Raw genomic sequence first — 12,077 nt, 5'->3', positions numbered from 1 at the left:
CTTTACTTCAGTTTGAGCTGTCTTCAGTTGATCTCTCTTTTCAAAGCCTCAGTTATTTTGACATTTCATTCAGTAATTTGTTTGTGTTCCCTTGTATATCACACAGATATTTATTGGTATTTTCTTTACATTTATTGAGCTGTTTGTGCCTGTCCTTTCTAAACTCTGATGAAGTTGATGGATTTTTATTTTGTATTTCCCTGCGTGCATGCATGGTGCCCAGGGAGGTCAGAAGAATTTATCATGTAATCTGTGAATAAAATTATTGACTGTTGTAGGTCAACATCTGTGTACTGGGAATTGAACCTGTATCCTATAGAAGAGTAGGATACAGCCATTGCTCTTAACTGCTAAGACATATTTCCAGCCCCATGTTTGTCTTTTACCATTGGGTTTATCTAGGTAATTTTTAGTGGAGAAAAAAAAATTGGAGTGGTAGATTTGTGGCAGGTCATACTCTCTTATCCCTCCATAGCATTTGTGTTCTTGCAATGAGGCCTCAGCTTTTGGATTTCTTTGCTTGGCTGTGTGTCTGATGTGAGATTCTAGGTTGATTCTGTTGACTGGGTATTTATCTTTGATGTTGCTTAGGCCTTGCTGATTTTAGAAGAGGTCTGAAGATTTGGTAGGCCAGTCCTTTATTTAGGTAATTAGAGTTGATTGTGGAATAGATGAAGTAAAAAAAATCATGTAGAAGAACCAAAAGGGTTGAGTTATGTGGGCCACCTGCAAGCTGTGCTACCTGAGTACATCTGGGAGTGTGAGGATGATGTGGGTGTTCCAGGATCTTAGGAGCTTATCAAGGTAGGCCACTCTACAGGATGTATAACTGAGACTAGGCCTGAGTTCTGAAGATGGTGAAGAAGGGCCAGGCCATCAGGCTGCTTAGATTTACCAAAGTGTGAACCTGGTTAGGCCTGAAGGTCAGATATAATACAGAGAAACTAGGATCTGAGGGTCTTACAAACTGAATCAGCATATACAATATAGACTTTGGGCCAAGCCTGAAGGTATGAATTGCTCAGGCAGGGTAAGGACTGTGGACTAGGCAGGAACACTGGATGCCTAGGCCTGGAGGGCAACTTAGCACTGGTACGTATCAACCCTAACATGATGATGCCAAATAACATAAGTACCACAGTCTCACCCATATACAGGCTATCCATACAAAATCCAAATGGACAGACTCTGGGGTAAAATAATATTACAAATTGAATGGACATAGCAGACATCTATAGAACATCCCACCCAGATACTAAACAGTGTACTATCTTTTTGGCAGTGCATAGAACTTTTCTCCAAAATTGATTTTATACTAGGACACAAAGCAACTCTTAAGAAATATAGGAAAATTTAAATACATCCTGCACCTTATTGGATAAAATTACAATGAATTAAAGCTGAATATTAACAATAGAAATGGTAAAAAATAAAAACAGTGCTATCTGGGCAGGCAGAAATATAAGGGATCCTTGTGGTTTTGTACCAAGCATGTACACACACACACACACACACACACACACACACACACACACATGGTAGAGAGCAATTAGGAAGGCATATAACATCAAGCACTGGTCTCTAACTGCATGCCCACAAATGAACATGCACACTTCTTTATATGTATGCATAGGCAATAAGGAAACAGATAATAATCCTTATCTCTTAATTGTTAAAGTCTTAAATCCACACATATCTAATCATTATCAACCAAGTATAATTAAGAGTGTGACCCATCTGGCTTCATCAAAGACTAGAGAATGCAGGTGAATACAGGGTTATCATGTGAGTACCATCTGTACCAAACACATAGCAAAAGTAGATATGCAGTTTAACAGAGAGCAGGTGTTTTGATGCTCCCATGGATTTAAATGCCCCTGTAAGCTCTGAGAGAGCTCAAAGGAAATTTTTTTCTGTCCCTTCTTAGCTATTTATCAAGGCTATCATTTAAGTAAATATAAAATGCTGACATATGTGTACTGAAAGATATTATTGTAACATTCTCACTCTTGTGCTATGAGCTTAGATTTCTTGACATTGACCTAGAAAATTTATTTTCTAATCTTCTCATGATTCAAACAGGGTCATCTGAAGGTTGCTGGCTGAGAGCAGATGTGATTTGCTACAGTTCGTTTTAAGCAGTTAATTTTCTTTTTGGGAAGGAATTCTGTTTCTTGGGTAATCTAACAATATCCATTTAGCTTAGGTATAAAGCTTTCTTTGTTTATCCTGTCACATTGCCATAGGTTTTACATAATATCTTGAAGCTCAACAGCCCAGTGGCTTTATTTGTTTATTTGTTTATTTATTTAGGGAACATGAAGAGTTCATTGCAGGCACTAGAGAGATGGCTTGGTGGTTAAGAGCATTGACTATTCTTCCAAAGGACCCAAGTTTGATTCTCAGAACCAGCATGGATTCTCATACCACCTTTAACTTCAGATCCAGGGCATCCACTGTCCTCTTCTACTTCTCATGGGTGCTGTTTGCAGCACACAATTTATAAACATACATGCCAGCAAACACTTATATACATACACATGTACAAAAAAGATTGATTACATTACAATAAAATGCTAAAGAGATTTTAAAATTAATGCCATGCGAAACATAAAGTTATTTTCTACTGACATTGTGGAAACGTTATGGTTTATAATAATATGGAGTTATTATCTATCACTGATAGTGCAAGTGCTTTAGAGGAAAATTACTATTTTTCAAAGAAAACTGTTTTTTCCAAGTTTGCTCATTTTGATTAGGAAAGATGAGTCTAAGGGAGTTTTGAAAACTTATACAAAGACTCTCAGATTTTCAGTGCATTTCATTGTAATAAATACAACCCATCACTCATGTGTGAAAGTAGAGGAGAGGTAATTTCATACTAATACTTCATCAAGGGCTGTGGTGAAAATATTACAATCATATGTTCAAATGGAACAATTAAAAGCATTTCATTGTGAAATAATTTTAACCAAAATTTTAATAAATTCTATCGATCTATCTATCTATCAATTAATCAATCAATCTATCTACCTATCATCTATCTATCCATATATATATATATATATATATATATATATATATATATATATATATATATATAATCTTTCTAATACCTTATGCAACAGTTATTTTTTCAATTTTTAAATACAGGATGACTATCGATAATCACATAATGCCCTCAAAATTCCTTAATTTGTATATGAAGGACTATAGGTAATAAGGCAATTTTTATAAGCTTTGATTTTTACTTTTGTTATCATTATTGTGTGTGCATGTGTACATGCCACAGCACCCATGTAGAGTTTCTACTCTCTTTCTATTTCCAGGTAAATTCCTTAGAGTAACTTTAGAAAGTCTACTCTGCACATACAGAAAATAAATTCATCCATCTTACAGGCCTGTTCATGCTTTGTAATCATTAGAAACAGACCTGTCCTCCCTAGGTTGTGAGAACTATCAGATGACCAAAATTCATTTGAAAATATTTGCTGATTTTAAATATTCTGTGGGCCAGTGGCATTATAAATAGAAAGCTTTATTTTCTTGAGTAGGTGGACTGCTATGGAGGAAAAGGCCAAATACTTAGTGTCTACTTACATGCTACACACTTTGTAAGACTCTGCTGGAACCTTTATCTCTTTAACTCTTGTGAACAAGATCAGAGAAAACATTGGCTTCACTTGCTGACGGACAATGACTGTTGGCTACCCCTGATGAGAGATCACATAGATTATCCATGCTTACAAGTATAAATTTCATTTCTACTCAGAATTCCAATCTCTAAAACTTTCTATTAATAACATGTGTCACGGATGAAATATGAAATGATCCCCACCCTGCTACCCCCAGGTTCATGTGTTGTAATACTTGGTCTCTAGGTGATGATACTATCTTAGACAGTTGGGAAACCTGTCAGACTGACTTGGGTTGCTAGGGTGAGTCTTGAATGACACCAACATTTCTAGTCCAAGTCACATGCTTCCTGATTTACTGAGATGCTAGTGATATGTGTGGAAAACTCTACTATCAACCTGCTTCATTTTCCTTGCTTTTCCCATCTTGAAGAATTATATCTCTGAATCATAAACGAAAATAAACTCCTCTTCCTTTAAATTGCTTTCATTACATTTATCATTTCAGCTTAAAATTATCTGAAAAGTCATGTAAAGATTAAAATGAAACTCACATTCCTCTCTGTAGACTGGATGGCTTATGAACCTTTCTAGATCTTCTGCAATGTATCCCAGAATAGAATGACTGGAGGCTTGAAAGTGTCAGAGGTCCATGCCAAAAATTATCAAATCAACCTTTGGAGCCCGCCTGTAATGCATAGTAATTAATATTCTGTCACCCTACAAAATGAGCCATGATCACCTATATATGGAAGAGGTACAGAAATCAGAATGAACACTATTATCCAATTTCATACATGCTCTATGAATAGCAGAGAGATTAGTCATGACCAGTATCCAGGTTCTGGAGAGGCATATGGATTCAAGCTTCTTTCTTTACAGAGCTTATTTGGTAGTTGATGAAAAGTCATGTAATTGTAGACCTTTGTTATTTGCATGTATAAAATAAGATCATGTGTGGATGAAAGTAAGCAATTATGTAAAATTCCCGAAAACACAATCAGTGAAGCAGTTATAAAAGACAAGAACACTGATGTTTACATTCAGTGATATGCAGTGCTTGTTTGCTTATTATTTATTTATTTATTTATTTTTACAACTGTTTTTAACTAAGTACACACTTGGCAAACACTTTATGAATACAATACCCCAGCCTTCAAATATTTTTACTTAAAATGGTACAAAATATATTCTGATATATGCTTTTGGGAATACATGTGTGTATACATGCATGATTCTATATATTTGCAAGCTTCAATGGTGAAAACTAACATAGTTATTTCTACTTATTTTAACTTCCCATCACCTTTTACTAATAGGATGTAATTCAGATCAATACTAGGTCCATGTAGTTTAGACAGCAAATCTGACAAACTTGTTCATATAAATTTAAGTTCTAACTGCTGCCTATAATCTTAATAATTGGCAATATTCCTAACACTATGCAATTTACTAGAAAAAACTGAAATGAAGAATAGCTTTTGTCTGACTTTAAATTTTTTCCAGTTCTGGACTTATTGAGTACTTGACCCTGTCCTGCTGACATTTATATTTCCTGAAATGGTTTATAGTTAGAATTGATCAAAACAATGATGAAAAATGCAATAAAATGTTCAAACACTAAATAAAGTTTAATTAAATCATGTCAAAGATGTCATGAAACCACAATGAGACAGATTTAAAATGTAATTTTAAAATCATTTTTATCAACAAAGTTTGAACTGAAAGTTCAGGTTAAACTTGATTGAGATAAATTAATCTATTTTCATTGAAAATATGTTTTTTGAGACTTATATGAGAGGCATGCATTCAAAGTAGTTGGATAAGAGCTACTTTGAGCATTGCTCTTGAACACTGGCCAGAGTGAACAAGAGGGTAAGAACAGACAGAGGTAAGAGAACAGATACCATTGATCAAGTCACTTAGAACCCATAAATTAATAGCACTGTACTTTGCCAATGGGAATGAATGCTGAAAAGGAACTGGTAAAATGTATAGTATATGTACCTTTGGAACATCTTGAAAGCTTATGGGAATCCATCAGTTCATTGAATTGGTAAAACAAAGCCCATGAACTAATAAATATTGGAAATAAAAAGTGGATTCATTTTAAAATTAAAAAAACACCCTGATACTTACTCTGATAAAGCTTCTAAGAACAAAGCATGGGCAGGCATGAATATGAAGCTGATATAGACTGGTTATGAGTATAAAATCCTTAAATGCCTAAACAAAAGACTTTTCTGCTTACATAGTGGTAAAATCAACTGAGAACTGCTTCACCAACATAAACCATAAGGCTTTGGGAGTTTGTTCCAAAGCATAAAACAGAGAAAAATTGGATATCAAGGAAATTAGTTTAAAAAAGATTTCCAAGAACAAATGCAATAAGACAAAAGTTCTTATGGAGAAATAGTGTCACTGCGGGGTCTAGTCATACAGAAGTGGCTGTTGGTGAAAGGTATAAATAGCAAAATATTTCTATCAACCCATGGCTAGCATTATAATTAAGCAATTGATAGTTGGAAATAAAATTAAAAAATAAATATATTTATAGAAATGGCTTTTGGAGGGCTAGAAGCTACTGCATTCCCCACCACCCTGTTTCAAACTGGAAGAGAAAATAGCTGAATAGCTTGTGCTTGGAGGTCAAAGTGTACAGCTTAAAGTTTGCCCAAATTTTTCTATTTTTTTAATGTTTGCCATGAAATATCATAGAAGATTACCAATGTAAAATCAGATCAAAAATATTAATTTTGAATGATAAGTCACTACCCATTATAAATCTTATAAAGCTGAAAAAAAAATAACCACAATCTTGTTGCAGGATATTTGATCAAACTGTAAAACCCCAAATAGTCTTATTTAATAAAAAAGAGGTATTTATAGTTATGGTATGGTTCATCCCTTAGTACTAGCCTTTAATACCAAACAGTGAAGATAAAGTTATGTTGTAGAAGGAAGCAAACACATTTGAAAGATATGTATAATTGAGCAGCAGACAAAGTGATGAATCAGAGAAAGATTTGACAGGATAGAAAATGCCCAACTTTCAGGAGAAGAGAAATGAAATGGAAGCTACTTAAGGAACATTGTAGAAAGAGGCAAAAGGCAGTTTTACTGGAACAGTTATAGAGAGACAGGTTGTGAGAAAGAACAAGATAGATAGAGGTGAAGACAGAGTCAGAATGAAAAGGAGACAGTGGACTAGAACATTTTTCCAAAGTTTGTATGGATCCAAGAAGAGCAATTCAGTGAGAAACTGAAAAAATCCAGATTGAATCTGTCAGCTTGGAGAGAAGCTTGATACAGAAGGCTGAGTTGAATCAGCCAGCCAGAAATCAGAAAAAACAAGACTGATTGATCTTAATCAGAAGTAAGTCTCAGAGACTGAAAGCCTTCAAGGCCTAGATTAGATTGTATGGAGGCTAGAAGCTCCTAGGTCTAGGCCTAGGTTAGAAGATGGAGGCAGTAATCCTAGAAGATGAAAATTACATCAGTAGAATAAAAGATACATTTACACAAACCTTATATATGATGAAAGGGGATTTATAACACTTCACAAATATCTTTGTAGAAATCTGACACTGCAGTCATGTCCTAGATGGCAAAAACCAGGCAATAGGCTAGCATGGAAATTGTTTCTCTTTTCCCACATCCTTCCCAGCCTGAGGTTTTATAGGATTGAGATGGAATTTTCGCTAATCTCATTCCTGTTGGGTCTTGGGTGCCTCTTGCTTTGATGGCATCTGAGACTTGCTGATGGCTACCCCAAGTTCCCCACCCCCCATTACTGCACATCTCTGTTCAAATTCCTGACCATCTGTATATCATTTCCATCTCCTTTCATAGAAATGCCCCCAAAAGGAAAGGGAGAACCTGTAGAAACCCTATCCAGAGGTTAGGCAAGGGCCACAGTTGGAGTATGGAGCCCCATATCCTTCTCAAAATTTTAACCCAGAGTTACTCCTGTCTAAAGGAAACACAGGGACAAAGATTGGAGCATAGACTGAAGGAAAGGCCATCCAGAGACTACCCCACCTGGGGATCCAGCTCATATGCAGCCACCAAACCCAGTCACTATTGCTGATGCCAAGGCACAGGATATGGATGTCTCCTGAGAGGCTCTACCAGAGCCTTACTGATACAGTTGAGGATGCTTGCAGCTAACCATCAGACTGAGCACAAGGTTCCTAATGGAAGAGTTAGAAAAAGGACTGAAGGAGCTGAAGAGGTTTGCAACCCTGTAGGAAGAACAACAATATCAACCAACCAGATTCCCCAGAGTTCCGAGGGACTAATCCATTAACCAAAGAGTATACATGGAGCAACCCATGGCTCCATGTAGCAGAGGATGGCCTTGTCTGGCATCAATAGAAGGAGAAGTCCTTGGTACTGTGAAGGCTTATTTCCTCATTGTAGGGGAATGCTAGGATGGTAAGGTGGGAGAGGGTAGGTGGGAGAGGGAGCATCTCATAGAAGCAGGGGGAGGGAGAATGGGAGAGGGAGACCAGGAAATGGGATAACACTTGAAATGTAAATACATAAAATATCCAATAAAAAAGAATAAATAAATAAAACGATGGAATTGCAACATAGTTTTGACAGGCATTATCCTGATATCTACATGTGTTGAACATTTCACGTGTTATACAACTATTTGTGTTTCCGTTTTTGAGAATTATATATTCAGATCTGAACCACATTCTGAAATTGGGATGTTTCTTGAGTTATACTTTCTTGAGTCATTTATATAGTTTGGATATTAGCCCTCTGTCAAGTGGTTGGTTGGCAAAAAATTGTTTCCAATTCATTATGTTGCTGCTTTGTTGAGATGACAGTATTGTTACTAGATGTGCAGACACCTTTTTATTTATTAATTGGTGATCTCAATATCTGTTCAGTGATCTGTACAGAAAGCCTTTTTCTGTGACAATGAGTTCAAGTCTAGTCTCACTGTTAACATCAATCCCGTGAAATGTATCTGGTTTATGTTGAGGCCTTTAATGCATTTGTGGTTGAGTGCTTCCAACCTAGGCCTAGTTCTGGAAGCTTCTTGCCTCCATACAATCTAATCTGGTCCTTGGATATTTTCAGCCTCTCAGACTTACTGCTGATTCAACTCAGTAAGTATAGATTCATTTGGATTCTTCTCTATGCATCCATATACATAGGTGTGTAGATTTATGTCTGAGTCTTCAATCAGATACTATTGATAAATCATTCATTGCTGGTCAGAGTACAAACCTGAGCAATTACTATAGAAATCAGGGTGTGGTTCTTTATAAAGATGAAAATCAATGTTTTTCAAGATCCAGCTATATCACACTCATGGACACATACCCAAAGAAGACTTTAGTCTGCCATAGAGACAGTTGCTTATTACCCATTTCATTGCTGTTCTAATAATAATAGTGATAAATTGAAAATAACCTTGATTTCCCTCCACTAGTGGATAAATAAAAATATGATATATATTTATAAAAGAATAATACTCAGCCACTAAAATAAATTTATGAAATTCACATGTAAATGGATAGAACTAGAAAAAATTATTCTGAGTGTTGTAACTCAGATATGTGTGTGTGTGTGTGTGTGTGTGTGTGTGTGTGTGTGTGTGCGTTAGCTGTTAAGTCAGTGATAACTAAGCAATAATCTGTAGGGTGTGAAAGATATCATGGTTCCAGGTCAAGAAGCCTGGGACCCCGGTGATCCTAAGGGACAGTAGAAGTCTCACTTTACTCCTGACTGAAACCAGGCTGCCATCGCTAGCCACAACCCTCCACAGATCTGTGGCCATCGTTCCTGTAGGGCAATGTCTCAAACCCCTCCACAGGTGAGGATGTGACCACAGGTCAAGTAGGCTCAAGACAGATCTTCATTATAATGAGGTATCTAAAGGCCTGGAGGCTTATTCAACTTTTTTTTAGACACGCCTTCCTGCAAGAGGTAAAGAGGTATTTAATCTCAGGCCCACCCTGAGAAATCAGGATATGGGTTTACTTCTCCACTTTCTGTCATGAAAATAAATGTCTTGAAATCATGAGCTATCTTTTTATACTGGAACTTGCCATCAGGGGCTGTAGAGAAACCCTTTGCCTACAAGGCCACCGTCCAATCTTCTATAGAGGTCTCCATGTGCCCCTCGCCAAGCCATCCACCAAACCAAGACTGCATCCAACTGCTGACAAGACAAAGACCCTCCCCCGTGGGACCACCTAAAGCTCCGCTCTTCCTCCTCGGTCCAAGAGCCTGAGAACCAGATGGCCCTGACCTAATCGCAGGCCCGGGGACTCCGAGCTAGGTCCGGCTATTCGTCCTGCACTTCAGGCCATGCTTCCCCACACCCAGAGTAGTGTCCCTGAAGCTTTCAACAGTCAGAAAGACACCCAGTAGTGGTATGGGGCAAGATGGTCAAACTTCCTGCATCCTGCCTTCCCCAGCAGCCCAAGCCCTGTACCACCACCACCACTGAACTCTATAAGAGAGGATAAAAAAATGAGCATTAGTCAGGGAAAAGGTGAGAGGTGGCTAAAACTTAGTGGCCATTTGAGGAAAAGTATGAAAAACCTACTACAGTAGCAAATTCTTTAAATGCATATGCATATGAAGGTAATCTAGATGAAACTGCCAAATAATGGAAAAGACAGAGCCCCTAACTTATATGTTCTGTCACCAAATAAAGCTTCCAGTACTGGGAATGGGACTTATATCATTGAGTGCTTGGTAAAACAGTTCCATGGGGATCCATAAACAACCCAGGCTGTTGTCAAGCCTATAAGTCGTTCTTATACTAACAGCAAGATACCATTGCTGAAGTAAACACCTGTACAACTCATTGAACACGGAGAATTTGAGCTAGTGCCCACAGAGAGCCTTCACTTCTACATTCTAGTATATAAAAGTATTCTGCACATTATTCATAATGAAATGTAGACATATATCTAGCCACAAATTCTTCTGTCTATAATGGTATCTTATCTATAAGATATGCTAGATCAATGGTGACACAAAGATTGTGAGAATAGCTAATCAATATCTGATTTGAGTTAAGGACCACTTTGCAAGATGGGATTCATATCCAACACTAGATGAGTGACAAAGATCCTAAGACTAAATAGCCCAGGATTCATGGTAAAACCCCCAAACTCTTGGTCTACTATAAAAATGTTGCAATACAATGATTGCTAATAATATCTCACCATAGTCATTGATCAGTGGCTTGTTCAGCTACCATTATAGAAGCACCTTACTACAGCATATGAAACCAACACAGGAAGCCATAGGTAGACAGTATGCAGAAAATGAGAGACCTTGGGACACTTAGTTCTAAATGGTATGTCTTCATAGACTCCCTCCCCTTAGGGCTCAGGGAAGTCTGTAAAATCACATGCAGAATGTATGTAATAGCAAATGCCAAAGAAACAAAGATCTTTTAATCAACATGATCAATGCACATATGAACTCACAGAGACTAAGGCACACACAGGACCTTAACAATCTTTACCTAGAGCTGAAAGGAGCACTGGGCATATGCCCCCATGCTTAACCCAGAAGCTGTCTCTAATGCCTTACCATTTGCAGATAAAATTTAGTTTTCTCTAAGGGAGTCTCACTGGGGAAACTATCTATTCTTAATAGTAGACTTTATGCCCAGTAGGAGATGGCCTACAATAAAACCCAAACTTAACAGCATATTTGGAGGTTTCTTGTCTCATAATGTGAGGGATTAAAAAAAACGTAATCTTATTTTATTTTTGTTTTATTATGCACATTTTCTTTATTTTAAACACCAGGTCCTTTATGCATAAATCATTGCTTCCAGCATAGTGTTTTTGTGGTATTTCTAAGTATGTAAAAGAGCGAGTTTCTGTCTATATGTGTTTCTTGTACCTTATCCTGGATTCTTTTCCTTCTGTTTGTTTTGTCCTATTAAGTTGTGCTATTTTTGTTTTATCATATTTTGTTATATTATTAATTTCCAATGAGAGACAGAAAGGGTTGGGTCTGGATGGGGTAGGATGTATGGAAGAACTGGGAGAAATAGAGGAATGGGAATCTTTAATTAGGTTATGTTATGACAAAAAAACCCTCCTATTTTTCAATATTAGAAAAAATTATTAGTCAACTGGAATGACAATCTCATCTTCATAATTTAATCATGTACAAAGTTGTATTATTGAGTCCCTACAACAAAATCAAATGGGCTCCACCCTGATCTTGAACAGCAGATGAAGTACTGCCCACTTCAACCATCTCCAGTCTAGTGTCCTTTAATAAAATATGGGGAATGACGGAAAGTGAACTAGGTTTGAGCAAGAGTGAGCTTAAACTCTTAATGACAAACTGTCCTGCATTTCAGCTCTGTGTTCTTTGGTTCATAATTAAGTTTGCCGTATACATTCATGTTTACGGTTGCTCTCAATGATCTGGGAAAACATG

The sequence above is a fragment of the Micromys minutus genome, assembly GCF_963924665.1.
Source record: "Micromys minutus genome assembly, chromosome: 3".
Taxonomy (NCBI): domain Eukaryota; kingdom Metazoa; phylum Chordata; class Mammalia; order Rodentia; family Muridae; genus Micromys; species Micromys minutus.
The sequence above is the reverse complement of the archived record's forward strand: the minus strand, read 5'-3'. Positions refer to the sequence as shown.